Source organism: Falco biarmicus, chromosome 11, assembly GCF_023638135.1.
Source record: "Falco biarmicus isolate bFalBia1 chromosome 11, bFalBia1.pri, whole genome shotgun sequence".
Taxonomy (NCBI): Eukaryota; Metazoa; Chordata; class Aves; order Falconiformes; family Falconidae; genus Falco; species Falco biarmicus.
The window spans coordinates 20,876,556-20,894,903 of record NC_079298.1 but is presented as its reverse complement, the minus strand read 5'-3'; the positions used below and the strand labels follow the sequence as shown (position 1 = coordinate 20,894,903).

Below are 18,348 nucleotides of genomic sequence, written 5' to 3'. Positions count from 1 at the left end.
GGAGAGAGAGAGGGCGGGCGGGCGAGGCGCTCCCCTCCCCGGCCCTCCCCTCCCCGGCCCTCCTTGTCGCCTCCATGCGTCCCCGCCGTCGCCCCTCACCCCTTCCCCGAGCCGGCGAGCGGCCTCCTCGGTGCCCCGGCCGGGCAGGACACAAAGGGCTGTGCCGAGGAGGGTTTTGTTCGGTCACATGAAGAGGCGCAGCCAGTGAGCGCGGAGCTGGGAGGGGGGAGCGGGGCCGCCGCCATTGCCAGGCGCGGAGGAGCTGGGCAGCCCGGTGCCGCCGCGGCGGGGCCTAGGGCGCGGGGAGAGCCGCCCAGGGCCGGGCCGGCGCGGGGCCGCGGGGAGCCAGGTAATGCCCCGCGCGGCGCCGCCGCGGCCGGCTGGGGCCGGGACAGAAGGATGCCGTCGCTCGGGGGTGGCCGGGGTCACCCTGGGGGGCTCCGGCAGGCGTCGGTCCCCTCCCGCCGCCTGCCCCGGCGTGTCAGGGCGGCGCGGCGGGCCCTTCTGGGCGGACCTGCGCGCTGCTTCTCGCCGCTTCGCTGCCGCTTGCCTCCCGAGCGCGGTCGCCACGCATGCTGCCCACCCCAGCTGGCGGTCGGCCCGGGGAAGGCTGCCTGCCGCTGTCCTGGGGCAGGGGGCACCGTGCGGTCCCCGCCCTCCCCTGCCTTCCCTTCCTGCTCGGCGTGAAGCGGGGCGGTTCTGAAACGCACGGTGTAAGCCAGGCCCGCTGCGGGGCTGGCCAGTGTGCCCTGTAACGGGGCCGTGCCGCTGCAGCCGGGTTCTCGGGGCCGGCGGAAAAGTTAGCAGTTAGGGTATGGGAGTGTCGGGGCTCCCAGCTGCTCCGGGGTGTAGCTGTTTCTCTGGCAAAGTTTGTGTTCCGTCAGGTTGCAGAGGTGAGCATCATCTCGAGCCATGTAATTTACCTGAAATCTAGAAAAATTTCTTACGGCTTATACGTAACCTTTAGTCTGTCGGAAGTACTTCGGTTGGGATCGTGTGGGCTATAAACTGACAAGTCACAGTGGTAATGAGAAACAAGCATGGTATATCAAAGTAGGTTTCCTTCCAGCAGTGTTGTACAACTCTGGCCCTTTAAGCAAAATCTCAATCGCAGTGATACCCTGATTCCTGCCCCCTCCCGCCGCCCCCGCCCCCCCCCCCCCCCCCCCGCACATAATTTAATTATGAAGATTGTGTCATGGAACTTAGCTTTCAGACGCATATGGGGAATGAATGTGCACCAGATTTTAGAGTAAGAAGCCATTTCATGTTGTATAGATCAATGAATTAACACATGGGACGAACACTCTTTAAGAGGATGATAAGCATCTCTGGAATTCCACCATAGCATTCTGCCTTTTACTGAGAAGTTTGTGCAATATGTTATTTTTTTTATACAAGTTGCAAAATAATTTTTCATTCAAATTACTAAACAAATAGCTCAAGAGAAGATTCTTCATAGCTAAGAGTGAAGTGCTTCAGAGTTTTTGTAACTTAATGTGATTCTTCTGCATAGAATTCTTTGCTGCCTGTCTTGTGAAGGGCAGGTGATTTGAGGGCAGAATAAATGGGCTGATTAGACAATGCAAAATAGATCTGGAGAAGCTTTTACTGGGTCACTTAGATGCAGAGAAAATGCAGCAGTTCTCTTATTGGAGAGGAGTTCAAGCAGAGTGTGTGGAGGAGCAGTGCAGTGTGACAATCCTATTACACTGACTTATATTCAAAGCTGATGGTGCAGACCTGTCTAATGTAACTGCAGGGGAATGTGGTGCAGTTATACAAGAATTACAGCGAGAATTGAAATTACTCTTCAAAATAGTGTCTTAGAATTGTTTCTTCTGACATCTAGCATTCATTCAAATTAGATTTTTTTTTTTTTTTTCATAAGAAATCTACCCAAGAAACTGGAGTCTTTCAGAGGAAAAAAAAGTTCTTGTTAATGTCAACCAAGAAACTTTGTTTTTATAGATACATTTTATTCTTTTGTTTTCTCTAACCTGTATGGTATTTTTTATATTAAAAAAAATTAATCCTTGACAAGTATCATTGTAACAAAATCAGAGTAAAGCTGTACCACTTTGACCTTTTTCTTTTTTTTAGTTTCATAAAGTCCAGCATCAAGTTTATACCAAGTAGCACTAGAAGGAATATGCCTAGGAAAATGTGTATGAAAGTTATTGAGTGAACGTTAAAAGATAATACTACTGTCTTGAAATCTGTACAGGTGACCTGGCCAGTAGGAGGAAAAGGTACTGATCACTTAGAGCATCCTTGTGTGGGTTCTTTAGTACAGCAACAATTGATTGAAATAGGACCATCAGCAACTGAATAAACAGGACGTTAAACAATAGTGGCAATGCCTTCCACTTTAAAATAATAGTGTAGGCTGAATTTCAACATGGGCACTGAATTCAGGGGTTGTCAGTGGAATTTCTTGTGGAATAGTTTGTGCTTACACTTGCAGATATTAGCAGAACTTACTAGCATGTATAGGGGGTTTTTTTGATTCAAACCTTTTGAAGTCACTTCTGGAGAAAACAGAACTGAAAAGGGAATAAAGTTCTCTGTAATAATAAAACACACGGGTACGAGTACACAGTTATTAATTTCAAACACTTTGAGACTTCTTACCAGCTTGCAAAAGATCTGAGAACTTCAAACTGGAAGAAACATGGAAACTTGCAGTGCAGTTTCACCTGAAGTTGGTTTGAATTAAAGGTCTTTGAGCACTTGCTGATTGGCTGTGTTTGTTTGGCTAGTTGGTAACTCACTTTCAGATGTTTTTACATTTTCAAGCAACTTTTTGTCAATGAAGTTCAAGTCATGTAGCTATCAGAGGACTGCCTTAAGATACTTGTTTTATTATTTTAATACCAAATGCACTATAATGATGCAGTTGTTTTAAGCCAAATTGAATTATTTTCCTCTGCCCTGGATTGTGACTATACTGTATTATGTATTCAGAGTTTGGGAGGAAAATTGTCTAATAAAATTAGGTTATATCAGAACAATGTTGCACTCACTTTAAGTTGGCATAGCCTCTGAAGCCCAATTCCTTGAGATGAAAAGTGTCCACTCTACTTCAGAATGTAAAGAAATCCCTGATGAAATAAACCAAAACAAGTTTGTCTTTTCTAAAAATGTGTTCATTTATCTTCTTGAGCACTCTAAGCTGATTTTTGATAATTAACATTTTTCCTTGCCACTCTTTTTTTTTTTAATGTAAGTGCAGACTTCATATAGCTATTGGGAAAAGAGCTTAAGTTACCCAAGGGAAATGTTAACGGTCATTCTGGCTTGTATACATAAAGATACTACTGGGCTGTCTGTCTGGGTTAAAGGATTACATGTAGTTCATAGCATCGTGAAAAGATTCCCTTTTTGTGCTTAATTAAAAAAAAAAAAAAAGGCACATACACTTCCACGCCTGTATACATTGTGCCCCTTAAATCAAAACTTGTGTCGGTTAATAGGAACCATTCACACAAGCGGTGATGGTAGAAAGATCATGCCCACGTTGGGTAGGTGAGGGTGTGAAATGGTCACTCCATCTTCCCCAGCTACGTGAAAATGGACATAAATACAATGCATCTCTGCAGTTACAGTAATACTGTGAGATGTAATTTGATGCTCAAATCACAGCTGTCTGTCAAGAAAGACCATGTAATGAGTTTGCATAAACTTCTAATGTGTGTTTTTTCAAAAAAACAAGCATGATAGTCATGGTATCAGTCATGTTACCTAGTATGCGGTGCAGTGGCATGTAATGAGTATTTCGTCTTGGTACAAAGTCTACCCAAAATTCTATGGTATTTACTCATAAGGGGTGTTGCTTCGCTAAAGGAGAGCAAGATTTTTTAAATTGAAAAGTAAGGAAATAATTTTTTAAAAAATAACAAGTTGTGCTGCATTTCTGTCACTGGTCAGCTGTACACAGCAGCTGTTATGTTGATAAAATGTTGCAGCAATGCCCTTATATTGCCAATGAGGTTGAAGGGGGGGAAGACAGTGGCTTAACAGTGAGTGTGCATTTTTTTGGTTTTGGTTACACCAAGTATTAACTGATGTAATATTTCTGAGCAAACTTGGTGATACAGAGAACTCTCGCTCCAGTAGATGTAATTGTGATACTTTTGGTTTGGGAACTGCTCGTTTCAAATGTGACTAAATCCAGCTATTAGAAGTGGTAAATCTCTAGTTGACATTTATTGATTGATACAGAGTGCTTAATCTTACATATAATTGACTAGTTGAAGGACGATGTGATGGGATATTTGGTAATTCAGTATTTCTTGAAACTTAATCCAGAGGATGCAGAGTTTGTGCTTAAATCGGCGTAAAGGTCAGGTTGTGGGGCTTTGGAATACTTCAGGCCTATTGTTAGTGTGTAGTAACAATTTTCAGTATGCTTAACATTGCAAGTTAAGTACTTAGCATACTTACAACAGCTTTGGAGTTTTGGAGACTGGAGTACAATTTTACTCTCTTCTGAGTGAAAATTAAAAAAAGTAGAAGTTGTAGTCAGTTGTTTTTTTTAAAGGGACATTTGTAGCAAGTATTTGAATGATTATATTTTTTGCTTGCTATATATGAAGAACTTGATAATGTTACAGTCTTCACAGAGCAGCGGGAGTGGGGGAAATAATGCATCTTGGGAAATGGGATGGAAGGAATTACAGGTGCCTTATTGATTTGCCCAATTGTAGGTGAAGACGGGGATTGAGATCATTGCAACTTTCCTGTTTTCCGGGCCAACTTTTAGCACTCCCTTGTAAAAATACTTTCCACAGCAAAGTGATAGAACACAAGCAAAAGAAGGTGGAAGGTATATGTCTTGTATAATTTACCCTTATTTACAGGATTTACCTGATGCATCCTTTTTTAGTTTGAGTGAAAGAAATGAGGAATTCCTTATGTGATCGTTGTAATGGTGAAAAGTAGTAATGAATCCCTCTTTCCTGCATCTTCACAGAATAATAATTTGGTGTGTTTATAGCATGAGTTGTGCTTTATCCCATCTACTTTCCCAGTGTGGCTCTTTGCACCCAAGATTTCTTTCCAAAAAAAGCATACAAAGGAAGTCAGGGAACTGCTTTTGGAAAACTGTTACTTAAGTTTGCTTTGAAAGTGTGACAACTCCAAAGCTGCTCCTTGCGGCTGCTGCTAGGAAGTGTTGGGTATCTGTTTCTTGTCTGGCTGCAGTCAGTGGGGTGATGGGTAGCAGTTATGGTTTGTTGGGGTTGGGGTTTTTTCTGGTTTGGTTTTCTGTTTTGTTTTGCTGCTTTTCATAGCATGTTCTGGGTGGCAGGTTGCTTTTTTTAAACTTTGTGTTTTGTCTTCTTGAGTGGCTGTCCTCTGAATATTTCTGCTCTTTGCTTCTGATTCCACTCGGCTCTCCTAGGAGCACTATGTGAGACAATTCTTGACTACTTTTTCAAAAAAGCCCTTAATATTTATGTTTGCTGCCAATATCTTTCTTCATCTTCAGATGTAGGCACATACAACAGTTTTGTGGCAGTAGAGTTTCAGAAACTATCTCTAATATTAACTTAATTTTCCAAATTTATCTTTTGAGTCAGAAGTAGGAACTTTATAGAATTTATATCCTAAAATTAGGCTCCAAACCACCAAAACCGTGGTTGTAGGTTATTGAAGTGTTTGTTATATTTATGATTATTTTGTTTGCAAAGAAACTGTGTATTCTTATGGATGTTCTTAGATGTCTTCACCAAAGACACTAGATTCTGTGTTCCCCTGTGGTAATTGATAGGGAGGATAGAGAAGGGGAGCATTTTTTCAGTTTGTTGCTGTTCCTACTGTAAGTTGGCATGTTATTTGAAACTGTATTTTCAGCAGAGGACAGACTTTGCCTGAAAAGTTCCTATATAAATGGCTTTGTCTCTTCACACAGAAGTGCCGCTTCTTCCAACTTAGGAATATTAATACTAGTACCCAGGGTGATTTTATGCCAAGTAACCTCTCTGTGAACTTCAGTTTCATTCCACCAGACGGTGTTACCTTAACTTCTCTTCCAGTTTAAGTAATTTTCTGGAATGCTATTTTCAGCAGGAGAAAGTGCACTTTTTTACATTCTTGAGGTTGTCCTTGTTCTTCATGTTTCCTGTCACTGTAGATTCATTAGCATTTCTTCCTGACCTTAAATGAGATTTTAGCATTCAGAAATGAAAACCAAATCTGTATGATGTTAATCAACAGCTTATTTGAAAGAGTGCAAAAATACTAAAGTGTAACCTTTTGTTACCAATAGTTTTCTATTCAGAATTCACACTTTGTTGTTAATAGGGCAGTCTTATTAGTGTAAAAAAACCACCCACACCAAAACCAAAAATGAACCCCAAAAAACCCATCCCAAAACCAGAAATCAACAGAAAAACCACCCCAACTCCCCCTCATTTTTTTTTCTCTTACCTTCAGTACAAATATGAAGTATTTTATGACTGGATATACCGCATAAAAAATTAAAGACACGAATACCATGTTGTTTTCTGCTAAGTACTGTAAATTCCCAGCAATTTTCTGATAGGCTTAAGTATAGTCAAGGAATAGGTTTGTTTAGGGTATTCTGAAGTCTTACTTCAGAGAACTTGATCTGTTCTGTAACTTCGTTTTCCGGTTTATTTGTTTTCTGAATTTTCTTTAGTTTTGTGAACTTGGGGATAAGGGCAGGTTATTTCTTAAATTTGTAATAATACCTTATGTATTTCTGTATTTTTAACAGAGTTCTGGAGAAGAGTTCATGGCTCTTATTTTTTCTGAAGCTGTTTAAAATTAAGTGGGAACTGAGTGAGTTCTGAGCATTTTAGTCAGAACTGCTGTAATTAAATATGCTTCTATATATCATCCAGGAACTTAAGGAAAAGTTTCTCTCCTTTAATCCATTTAAACCAGAAGATTTCACATTCATAGATACTCTCTCAGCATTTGGTGTTGATTATAGTTTTTTCAGTGTTATGGCGAAAACCAAACGTGAAATACTGGAGCCAACCTTGAAAGATCTAATTTGTATGTTTGCAAAATTCCCAGTAATGAGCTAAGATAGTAGCTCAGGGGCCAGTCAGTTGGCAAATAGTCAGCTGTACTTACAGCCCTAAAAGTAGGCACAGAACCTCTGTTGATGTAGGCAACTTAAGATTTTGGTACATATTAGTCAATATCTGTGAATTTATGAAGCCTTTGCAGGAGGTATTATGGCGGTTGTTTTGCTTTAACCGTGGGTATCCAAGATGACAGTTTCCTTTATCTTAGGTGCTCACTTTCATTAGTTTTAAGAAGCTTTGTTATTAGTGCAAATAATGTACGCTGTTCACTTGCTAGAAGAAAATATTTCTGTTTCGGTGTTCTTTATGGTGAAAGGGAGGCATGGGAGACGTGCAGGTTTCTTTGCCTCAGTTAAAAAACTGGCATTCGTGTCTATATTCTGAAATTGAGTCATTATGAGAATGGTTTGTGCCAACTGACTATATATTTGTTTTATACTCTTGAATTTATACAACCTGAGCCTATGCAGATGTGGTTCTTTTATACTATCCCTGTAATCCATTGTAAAGTGTCTGAAATGAGCTTAGAGTGTATATATCTTGTCTCTTCTGTTTCTTGGGCTACTTTTTGAAAGTTTGGTTGGAAAATCTGTTTTGGTCAGGAAAACTGACAAACTAAGTGTATGTTTTTTTTGTTTTTTGGTTTGGTTTTTTTTTAGCTCCAGCCAGATTAGGTGCCTAAGGGACAGCCAGTGGGCTGGTTATGCACAGGTGAGGACAGACAATGTGGTGTGCTTTTTACTGTTGTCTTTTAGGACTTCTTTGGACATGTACCAGAAGGATGCTTTCCTGTAGGCAGAACAAGGGTATTCGCTGCTGTAATTTGTCATATGATGGAGACATCAGCACTTTTATCATGAGATCAGTATTTCATATGAGTAGCAATGCATGTCACATGACCAGATCCGTGGTGATAAAGTGGCCAGACACATGTGATATAAAGTATTTTGGTTTGTGGTGTGGCAGTTATTTCGTGACCCTTAAATATACCTGTTAGAATCTGTATGCCTTGCCTCAGTTTATTGGTTGTGTATCATCATAGCTAGTGGAATCTAGGCCACAGAATACATATTTGCAGGTGTGAGAAGGCAGTAAAACCCAGCGTACTTTACTGTGTGTATGCAAGTGAATGGAGGTAAGTCTCTGCATGAAACGCTGCATGCTGACACCTGAAATCCCAGATATTACTGAAAAAACACAAGCTGGAAGAACTCGGTTTGTCCATTGGTTGTCATGTGTTTGGCAGAATTAATTCAAATAGTGAAGGAATCAAAGATAGAAAGCTTTTGCGCAATTGATGGCTAAGCAAAAGGAAGTGAACAGTGGGACAAAGTCCATACGCATTTAAAGGGTTCAGGTTTGAAGAGAGAAAGATTAATGAAGCCCTGACCTTGAAGCGAAGCCTGCCTAGGACTGTTAGAAGTCCTAGGTGTTGCTTACACCTTGCAATCTGACATGAAGACTCCGTAGTAGTTTATTAAACAGTGTAGAAAGTAGATCTTAAGGTACTGCATAACTTGGGTAAAGAGACCTTGGGGAAGATCTTGAGAATATCTGCTTCATAGCTTAATGCTTTTCATAGAATAATTTTTGAGCAAAGGCTCGACACAACACTTGAAAATACTATAGGAAACAGACCAGTATGGTGATTAATTGTGTTAAACTAAGTGTGTTAGTAATAAAACTTGTGGACACTGCCTGACTGAACACAGGGAGCATGAATAGGAGCTTGCTGATGAGACATGGATGTTGTGCCAGAGCAGGTCTGTTGTGGTGGTGGTGTGTGAATGATTCAATGGAGTCTTCAAAATGGTAACTAGTGGTCTCAAACTACGTTTCAGAGAGGTGTGTGGAGGCTTTTGCCTTGGCTTGCTTGTCAGGTGTGGTAGTATAATCTGGGTTGTGAGATGTGGGTTGTTCCTATTTAATAATAATAAAAACCACTAAACCTTACTGCAGCTATCTAGCATAAAGATGTAAAAATAAGACACAGTTGGTTTAAATATGTCACATTGCTACAGCTTATCTAAAATAGGAAATGGGTTTTTTTGCTATTTATGTAGGTGATGGACAATGTTGGAAGCTTAAAGTGCCACCAAACCCAAGAGTGAACACTGAGTAGTTCAGTGAGGAATGGATTTTTACTTATTTTTAAAAACATTTTCAATAGCTATTAAGGTGGTAGCATTGACAGCATTCTAACTTTACTCCTTCAACAAAACCAATCCTGTCATCAAAAAGCAGACTCCTGAAAAATGAAGGAAAGGCTTTACGTTACTGCTTGTATGTATGCGACTCTCCAAAGTGATCTTTCATAGATCATGAGTAATAGTGTGTATACAAACCCAATTAGAAAGCAAAGTATTTTGTAGCTTTACTTCAGTTCTGATAATCAGTAGTTGAATAATATTGTGTAAAATATATGTAATTTTATTTGGAGAAAACTATTGCAGGAAAAATGACAGTACTGGAATGTATATTTTTAGGTCATTGTTTTATATGGTTATTTTCTTCATACTGGAATGTTCATTGTAGTGACAGCTTAGTCCTCTGATAAGCTGGCAGGCTCTTTGGGAGTTAGCAGTGGTGTTTAAAGACGCTAATACTCCAGAGCATCTGCTCTGTCCTCTGCTGGACGTTACCGTCATAAGGATATCAGAATAAAATCTCAGTCACATCAATTCAGAGTTCAGCATAAACCTACCTTCATTTTAAGTTTAAGCCCTTACATGCGAGGTATTTATTACTAGTTTATAAGCAGCGGTTTATGAATACTTAAGGAAATGTAAGTGTGCATGACATCTCCAGGAAATTTTTGTTAGATTTTACATTTTCACATGCATAGAAAATACATTTCCTCTGAGACTATGAACAGATTCACTTTCCTGCCGTGGTCTACGGGAAGTGTCAGAAGTGCTGTCTAGACAGACAACAGCAGGCATTAGAGCTCGTGATCCCAGCATAGCTACCCGTTCAACTGGAACAAACTTGTGAGGAACTGAATTTGGACTTAGGATCCTGTTTTGTAGGGGGTACTTACGCCCTAATACCAGTTCATTATTTCCCTTCATTGCTGTTACGAATGTTTCTGTATTTTACTTTCTTGTTAGTGCCCTCCCACCATTGCTTTCTTCCAAAAAACTGTTGTGATACAAGGAGGTTTTTTGGAAGAACAAAGTGAAAATAGTGTCATTTATCACTAATTTTGAGCTGTAGGAATTTAGGTTCAACCCTTTTTAAAAAATGCATTGCAGTCTTAAGAAAGCCAGGAAAGTTCTTCAGGTGTTGTCATTTTCAAGACTGCAGAAACTGTTTTCTAAACACATAAAATTCAGACTGTGTTCTTGGAGCCTGCAGGTTAAAATAGTGAATTGCATCGCTGCAGTTCTCTTCCAGTGTCCTGCAAACTGCTTAGTCTCCTAAATGTAGGCGGGTTTCGTTGTTGTCGGGTTTTTTGAAGTGGACTACCATGCTGTTATGTTTTCATTAGCATAAACTGAAATTGTGTCGGGTCCAGGGTTAGAGAATACTGTTAGGTAAGTACATCAGATGAAGTAGACAATCTAGAGGCAGATGCCTGAAGTATGTCAAGAAAACTGCTGAGCACTTTGCCGCCATTGGGTTTAAACAGAGATTGCAGTAAGGACTGTTGGCTTTGGAACAGTGTTAAAGCTGAAAAGAAAATGGCTACCAGAAATCATTGTTGCTACAGTAACAACAGAGCTTGACTATTAATGTGCTGCTTTAACTACTACTAGAAATGCTGTGCGAGGTACTGCTTTTAAGTAAGTGTCCTTAATGGGAACAGAGATTTAAATCCATTTAGATATTAATGGATATCATCAGGCTTCTTGTTTTAAAATACCAATCTATTTATTGGAAAAACTGATTTCTAGTAAATATTTTTTAAAACCTAATTATTGCTTTTTCTAGCCAAAAAAAATGTGTAATGGTTTAAAATTGTATTAATTAACATAATGTCCTTATAAAACAACTTGCAGGGGAGAAAAACCTGTACAAAGTATTGATCTTTTTTGGTAGTATTTTTTTAAAAAAACTGTGATACTGTTTCACAAACTACGCGGTCTCTGGTAACATAATTCTGGCTTTCAGAAATTAACCCCTTATTTTTAATATGGGGTTTTTTTCGTGCAGCAAAGCTTTTGTTTAAGATATTTCTGTATTTTGAGATTAAAAAAAATATATGGCCAACTTGAATCCTGTGTGAAGATTTATAAATAAGGATTGGATTCTAGGGTGGAATCTGCTCAGGGATCTGCATTGTATTTTATTTTATAAGGATGTAAGTGTATGTATTGTGGAATAAACTTTTTGCAGGTTTTTTTATGAATAGGGAAGGGTGCAGTTATGCTGAAGAATTTGAGGTGTGTAATGCAGTACATCAGGAAAGGGATAAGTGAAGTGCAGTGAATGTGTGAAGATTAATTGATGCATTTCTGTGTATATCAGGATTCCACAGGTAGCAGATTCCATGGCAGGTATGGACTGATAACAAACTGTGTCTGCTCTTCTTCAAAGTCCCGTATGTGTGATGTGTCCTATATACCTATAGCAGATGGCATTTTTCTGTAGTTATTTCAGTTTTGGGGCAAGGTTGGTGAAGTCCTCTGTCAGATTTCCTGGCTGAAAAAGGCACTGGATTCATTCAGTAGATATGGAGCTGATAAACTGTTACCTATTCAGGAGAGTTATGAAAGATTATTCAGGGGTCATTGGTAAAAATTAAGGTGGCCTTTAATAATTAAAGTATGCATCTAAAATACATGGTTGCCTATGACTTGGAAGGTAAGTATCTGTATTTAAACCATGGTATTTCTCAAGTAGCACACACGCTTTATTTATTTTGATTGAATGTATGTATTATTTTTATTTTACAACCTTATTTGATACCTTCCTTTGGTATCTTGTACGAAACAGTCTTCTGACTGATTTCAGTGGAATCCTACCTCATTTACAGGCATATGTGCCAAATACATAAAATGAAGCTGTTAAGTTGTAGAAGAATGTGTAGTATGTAAAGACAGTGATTTGGACAATAGAATGTGGCTGCTTGGTGATACACAAAAGGGGATGTAGTAATTTGGTGTACACAATCTTAACCTGAACTTTTTTTATTCTTAATACTTAGCTTTGCCTCCTTGGTGTTTTTATTAAAATTCTGTGGGTTTGTAGAAAGCAGAGGATGACACTACAAATGTCTTAACACCACTGTACAGTTAGGTATTTTAAAAATACCTTGAAATGTGACAGGCTGTTTTCTTAAAATGAGCACATGGAAGGTATTGCCTCAGATATCTGTTTCCTTGGGCTTTTGGTTTTGGTTTTTGGTTTTTGGTTTTTTTTTAATTGAATGGCATTTTTTAATTAAGGCTGTTGGTTCTTCAGGAAGACACTTCACTGAGGAAGTTTTCTGTTTTGGATTTCTGATTACTTTGTTTCAGCTGAGAAACTGGTTATGCAGACTTGGACTAGAAATTTGTAAGAAACCATAATCAGTTCCTGTGAGGTAGGCAAGATCTCATGTAACTGTTTCCTGGAGTGCATTTGTGCAGTGTGTATAGTCAGAGAGTATGTCACTGTATTTTGGGGTGCTGGATGTAAAGCTTATGTGACGATATGGTGAAGGAATATATGGTAGTAATTCAGACTGGAGGAAGGAATGATTCCATAGCTGAAGGGTAGAGGCAGTTCCTGCACACATAATGTATTGATGAGATTTTGCTGACAGCATAATGAATGGAGAAGTGTTCAAGGATGATGCCAAGGTTATGTACAGTGCTATTAGTAGTTTGGAGTGGAATGGAGAGATGATGTCATTCTGTGCTTTAAGCTTTTCCTATTTGAGAAAAGCTGTTATATTTAAGGTATATAAATGCAGCTAGTTCATGTGATCAAGATAAATAGGCTGATGAGTGACTGAAAATCTACAGGTGTTTTATTATGCAAGTGGTATGTTGTTCTGTAGCTTAAACCAGTAGATAAATGATAAAAGAAGGTGAATTATTTCTCTGCAGCTTATTGCTTATGGTAATTCTCATTATGAAGCATGCCATTCAATTTAGTTTGATATTGATGGGCTGTAAACTTATTATTAAATGGCAGTGGTACTTAGAATGTTACACCTAATCTTAGATGAAGGGAAACTGCATTAAGTACCTTCAGAAACAACATTTTTTCTCTTAATGCCTTGAAGTTCTAAATGTTTTCAGAACTCCATCTTTAAACTGATGCTTCAGTTTAGTGCTTTTATGATGCTTTCATTTGTACATTGACTTTCATTTGTATATTGATAGTTACGTATTTGCTTTACTGGATAACGTATGCCCAAAGTAAAGAGCTCTTAAGTTCTTTTCCCCTTTTCTGTAGACACCTTTTCATCTTTATTGTGTGCCTGTTGTGTATACCTTTAAATGCTTGCTTCTTTACTTGTTTAGTGATGGAGAAATTTTTGACCAATATATGTTTTGTTAGTCCAAACACCAGTCTACAAAGAGTATTTTTCCCTCTGGTGGCTTTTCAATTGTTTTTCATTTACATAACACAGATTTTTGAAATAATTAAATCTGTTGTTTGATTTAATTGATGGTTAAAACACCAGTTCTTTTCTTCCATTCAGTCTACTCTCTCGACTACTTTTTTCCCTGTTGTGATACTCCTATTAATGTTGCATTCATCTACTTGTAATCTTCTTGTCTGGACTGAAACAGCATCACAGGCTGAGGTATGATTAGTTGTGTTCATTTCTTATGCTGTCACATAAGTGACTTCCTTGAAGTGCTTCACTGTCCCATACGGGGTGTTGTCAAAAAGCAAAACTTTCTCTGAGCAGAAAAATGAGAGATTTCAACACTTCCACGTGAAAGCCCTACCACAGCTTTGGGAACTGTGCATGTGGCTTTTACTGTGATAAATAGACAAAGGAAGAACTGTAACTCCTTTGAACTATTTTTCAGATAACTCTCAAAATCTAGCAGGAGATTCAAAATGCAGGAGGCAGTCTTCTCTCTTGCAGTCCCTTGCTTGCTTGCTTTTGTTCAGTCGCTGCAGATTCTTTGAAGTCAGAAACATCTCCAGTAAAAGGACTTAAATTTTGTCTCTTCATGTTGTGAAGTGTTAAGTTCTTGCTTAATTTGACTTGTGGATCATTCAGGCTTCAGTAGGGTACCTGCACTTAAATATTGTTTTGCATTAACTACTGTAAGTAGATTGATATTTTTCCTTCGCAAACTTAATTTTGATAAATTTAATTATGGCACTTACAATTCAGTTGGTTAAACTAAGGTTGGAGTAGTATAGATTGAGAGAAGTTTTAGAAATTCTCAAAGGGAATTAATTTGTGATTTTAGAAAACCTCATGTTTAAATTCAAGTGATTATTTAAATTAATCTACAGTGGATGTTAGTTCTAGGTATTTGTGGGTACTGAATGTAGATTGTTATTTTTACACTTTTTAATAGAAATCAAAGACTATCAAAGCTCCTTCTGCAAACAGAAAGCAGGTAACTACATTTTGTACAGACAAGGTTATTGCTGACTACATGTTGGGAAAATGGCAGTATAGGCTTGTATATAAAGAGCTTTTCAGCTGTATTAACTAATTTGGGAGACTGTTGTCAGCTAAGTTTTTGCTTTTTCAGTCCTGTTCTGAAATTATTTTATCCTTGATAGTTGCATGTACAATTTTAGCTGGAGCTTCGTCTGGGCTTTTTCTTAGAGTAATCTCTGCTTTCCAGCACTGATTCTTAGGATTATTAGATTTCTGTAAGATTATGGATGTTTTCCAGAGCTGCATCAGACACTAGAATGAAATTCTGTCCCCCTAGGCCCTCTCAACCCCTGACTTTTGAATTTAGCATATTTTAATGCTGGGATGGCAGTATCCTAATAAATGTAAATGCCACACCCAACCAACTAATCAAATTTTGTAAGTCCTGGAAACTACTTAAGTCAAGACTACAGTTGCAAGCCTTTTGTTGTGTCTTTGTTAAGCTGCTGAGATAGACTGCTTAGCCGCAGCTTATACCAATAAAAGTAGTTTGTATAGTATAGTTTATTCCAGCCTTTGTTTCTTGCCCTTCCTTCCTTCCCCTACAAGCATAATCAGCTATAGGGGCAAAAGTTAGTTTTGTATTACATTACAACTCTCTAAAAAAACCAAACAACAACAAAAATAACCCAAGCAAACAGAAGAAACTACTAAAAAACTTGTCCATGAATTATGTTCCTGACTGCAACTGGAGAAGGTGGTGGTTAAAAGATAGTTACATGTCTTTTCCCAGTTAGATTTATAACATCTGTTAGGAAGTAAGGGCTAAGTAGTAGGTGAATAGGTCAAAACTCATCAGGACTGCAGACTTTATTTATTTGTTGTGTACCTTTGCATTCTAGTTTCTCAAACTTTTTTTTTCAGAGAGGGGCAAGTTACAGGAGATACTTGATTACAGCAAGCAGGGCCCTAATATAAGTAGAAAATGAATAAAATTACATTCAGTCTTGACATAAGATCCAACTCTAATGACAGGAGGAGTAGTTAGGCAAATTCTGTGTAGTAACTCACATTTTAACTCAGATTAATTGTCTTTATATAAACCTTGTATTATGAATGGTTATGAGCTTGATGCAAGAGTCATGGATAAAGCCTTTGCTCTCTTTATGGGTGTGAAAGTTGTTCTCTTGGTTGTTCTTTATGAACCTGAATTTTGAAGTAGCAACTGTAACTTGTTTACTTGGGAAAGCAGTATTATAGAAGCTTTCGTAGCTCTTCTCTAGCAGCCAGAAAGATTAAAAAATTTAACTAGTCTAGTGTGATTATCTGTAGCAATTACTTTACAGCCTGTATATACAGCCTTTTAAATTATTCGTCAAACAAATGCCTTTTGAGGATCTGTGTGTCTCTGTAGCTCAGATACACTTGAGGGGTGGTTGTGTCGCTGAGCAATCCCACAGATACAACTCTGTCATTGCATACAGACTGGAGAACTTCTTGTGCCTGCTTTGGCCTTTTTCATGTGTTGCATGAAGAGGAGTATCACTGGTATGCTGCTTTTTTTTGTGTCACTGGGCAAGGTGATCATTGCTAGCACTGAACCAGCCTTAGATGTTCACCAATCAATGAGAAACACTTGTGCTTTTAAAGCGCTGTCCGCCCCTCTGTGTTTCTGTAGTATCACTGGGGGTACACTTGAGATATCACCCATCTCCACCATGGCAGTTTTCTTCCTCTTCCTGTTCTCTGCCCTTATCGGAACAAGCAGCTGTTTATCAGTGATCAGAAGCTTAACCACTTCATAGCAGTCCTTGTACCTGCTGTGGGCCCCTTTTCACTCTTGGAATGGTGAGGCCGCAAGGTGAATGCTCTGTAACTACATTTCTTACTTGCTTCTGAGTCCCTTTTGATGCTGCCTTTATTACCTGGTGATGGAGAGCGGCTTTCATTCTCACTCCTTTTCCTGGTATTGAGAATTAAGACAGGAAAATCAGAGCCAAAGCATCTGTGATTTTGACATCTTTGCCTTTGCTTAAGAGGCTTGGAGAAATACCTCTCTTGGATTTGCTGCTGAAAAAATTCAGGTGCTCAGTTATTCCAAATGCCAACACCCTTGAAATGAATCATAGGTGTTAGAGTTCAGTTGTTTCTGCTGGAGTGAGAGGAGTATTCCTTGACAGCAGAAAGACCTTTGAGAGGTGAGTGTTCTTAAGTACTCTGAGTTGAGTCACTTAAACCAGTGAGAGTCTCAATGCTATCAGTAGTTTGGGCTAAAGATCTGGTGTCTTGATGTGGATTGCATTGCCTTCATCGAGATGTTTGCATGCTGCTGTGCCTACTGTTTACTCTTGGGTGGAGCTTGGAACACTAGTGGGTTTGAAATCCAAAAAAAGGTGGTTAATTCTGCCGGGCCCTTTGAAGTTTGGAACACAGGGCTGCAGTGGTCAGACTTTTGGTCCTTCAGCAGTTTGCTTGCTGATGATTTTGTGAAACTTGTCACCTTTCCTTCAGCTGGAAAATATCCAGAATATGATGGCCCATCTTTTCTGTTCCCTTCTCTTTTCCTCTGTGCCAGATGTAGATACAGAGTAACCCTGGATTTATCCCCAAAGTGGTCTGTAAGCTTCCTGTGAACCAAAGAATAGTTACTACATTCAAGAGTACTTGCATTTAAATTCTTCCAAAGAGCACATTCAGTGAACACAAGACTACCTGCCCTCCAAATAGGTGGTGTAGGGTAAGACTTTCCATTTTATGTCAACAGAGTAAATTAAATTGGTTGGTCTGAAGTAATGTGTTTCCATGGAAAAGCTGTTAGGGTAAGTCATGGGTTGTACGGCAGCCTGCTGTATTACCACAGTGATCTACAGTTGTTTGGCTCAATCCTTTGATGCAAAGATCCTGTCAGCACTTGAATCACAAACCATGAAATCTATGTTGAGAACAGTTATTGCTAATGTTTAGCTAACTGCAATGTTCAGAAGATACAAGAATTGTTACAGTGGTGGTGTGAGATCATTTCGCACAGGGGCAGAGGCATTGGTGTTCTTGCAGTGAAAGAAGGGCCAGCCAAAGTGCACAGGTTTACTGAGATGTCTGGGTTAGTGCCCATCTTAGTGTTTGATAATGTAACGCCTGCATAGACCTTCTTTCCCATTTTTTGAAAGGTGTTTTGGGTCTTCGTATGTGCAGGTGTATTTTGTGGGCATTTTTAACTGTAGCTTTACATTTATATTCTGTAACATACATCAAGGCTCCATTGCTGTTTGAAAATAACACTTTTGCTTCTCCAGGCACATGATTATCTACTTTAAAACCCGACTAAAGAATTTTAATTTTTTTCTGTAATACACCTTATTTGAGAAATGAGCATGTGTTTTGAATAACATTAATGCTTAAAGGCTGCAGTTTCATGTAAAGTTAGGAAATTATCCTGGAGCTAGGGAAAGGAGCTTGAAGACTTGTCTTCTGTTGCTTTGTATTGCCCAGAAAGACTTTATTGAAAGGTCTGCCTTTCCTTACCTGTCTGTCTTTGTAATTTGGGCAGGTGGCTTTGAGATAGTTACGCATTGACTAGGGAACTCAGAATCAAAAAGCTTGGTGTGAGTAAATTGAAGGAAGGAATCTTAAGCAGTAGGTGAGGATAGGTATTTCTTTCAGAGTTCATTTTGGTGATGGATACATTAGTTTAGATATGAATAGGCCTCTCTGTAATGCTGTATGCTAGTTGCTGTGTCCTCGTTAGAAGTCCCAGTTCTGTAGAGAGCTGTGCTCAGATTC

At 39.1% G+C, this 18,348-nt stretch overlaps 1 protein-coding gene across 11 annotated transcripts in view; it reads left to right on the top strand.

The window, feature by feature from the left end:
• The window catches only part of ZNF644 (zinc finger protein 644), an 81,314-nt gene that overhangs the window by 29,451 nt on the left and 33,515 nt on the right, over window positions 1-18,348 (top strand). The window contains exon 1 of one of the 11 annotated variants that reach the window (XM_056356418.1): window positions 17-349. The exons of 9 other annotated variants lie outside the window; for them this stretch is intronic. The gene's annotated coding sequence lies outside the window, so the exon portion shown is untranslated. Of the gene's footprint in view, window positions 1-16; window positions 350-13,863; window positions 17,306-18,348 lie in introns of those variants that run through there. One more of the 11 variants, XM_056356420.1, reaches the window with a different exon arrangement.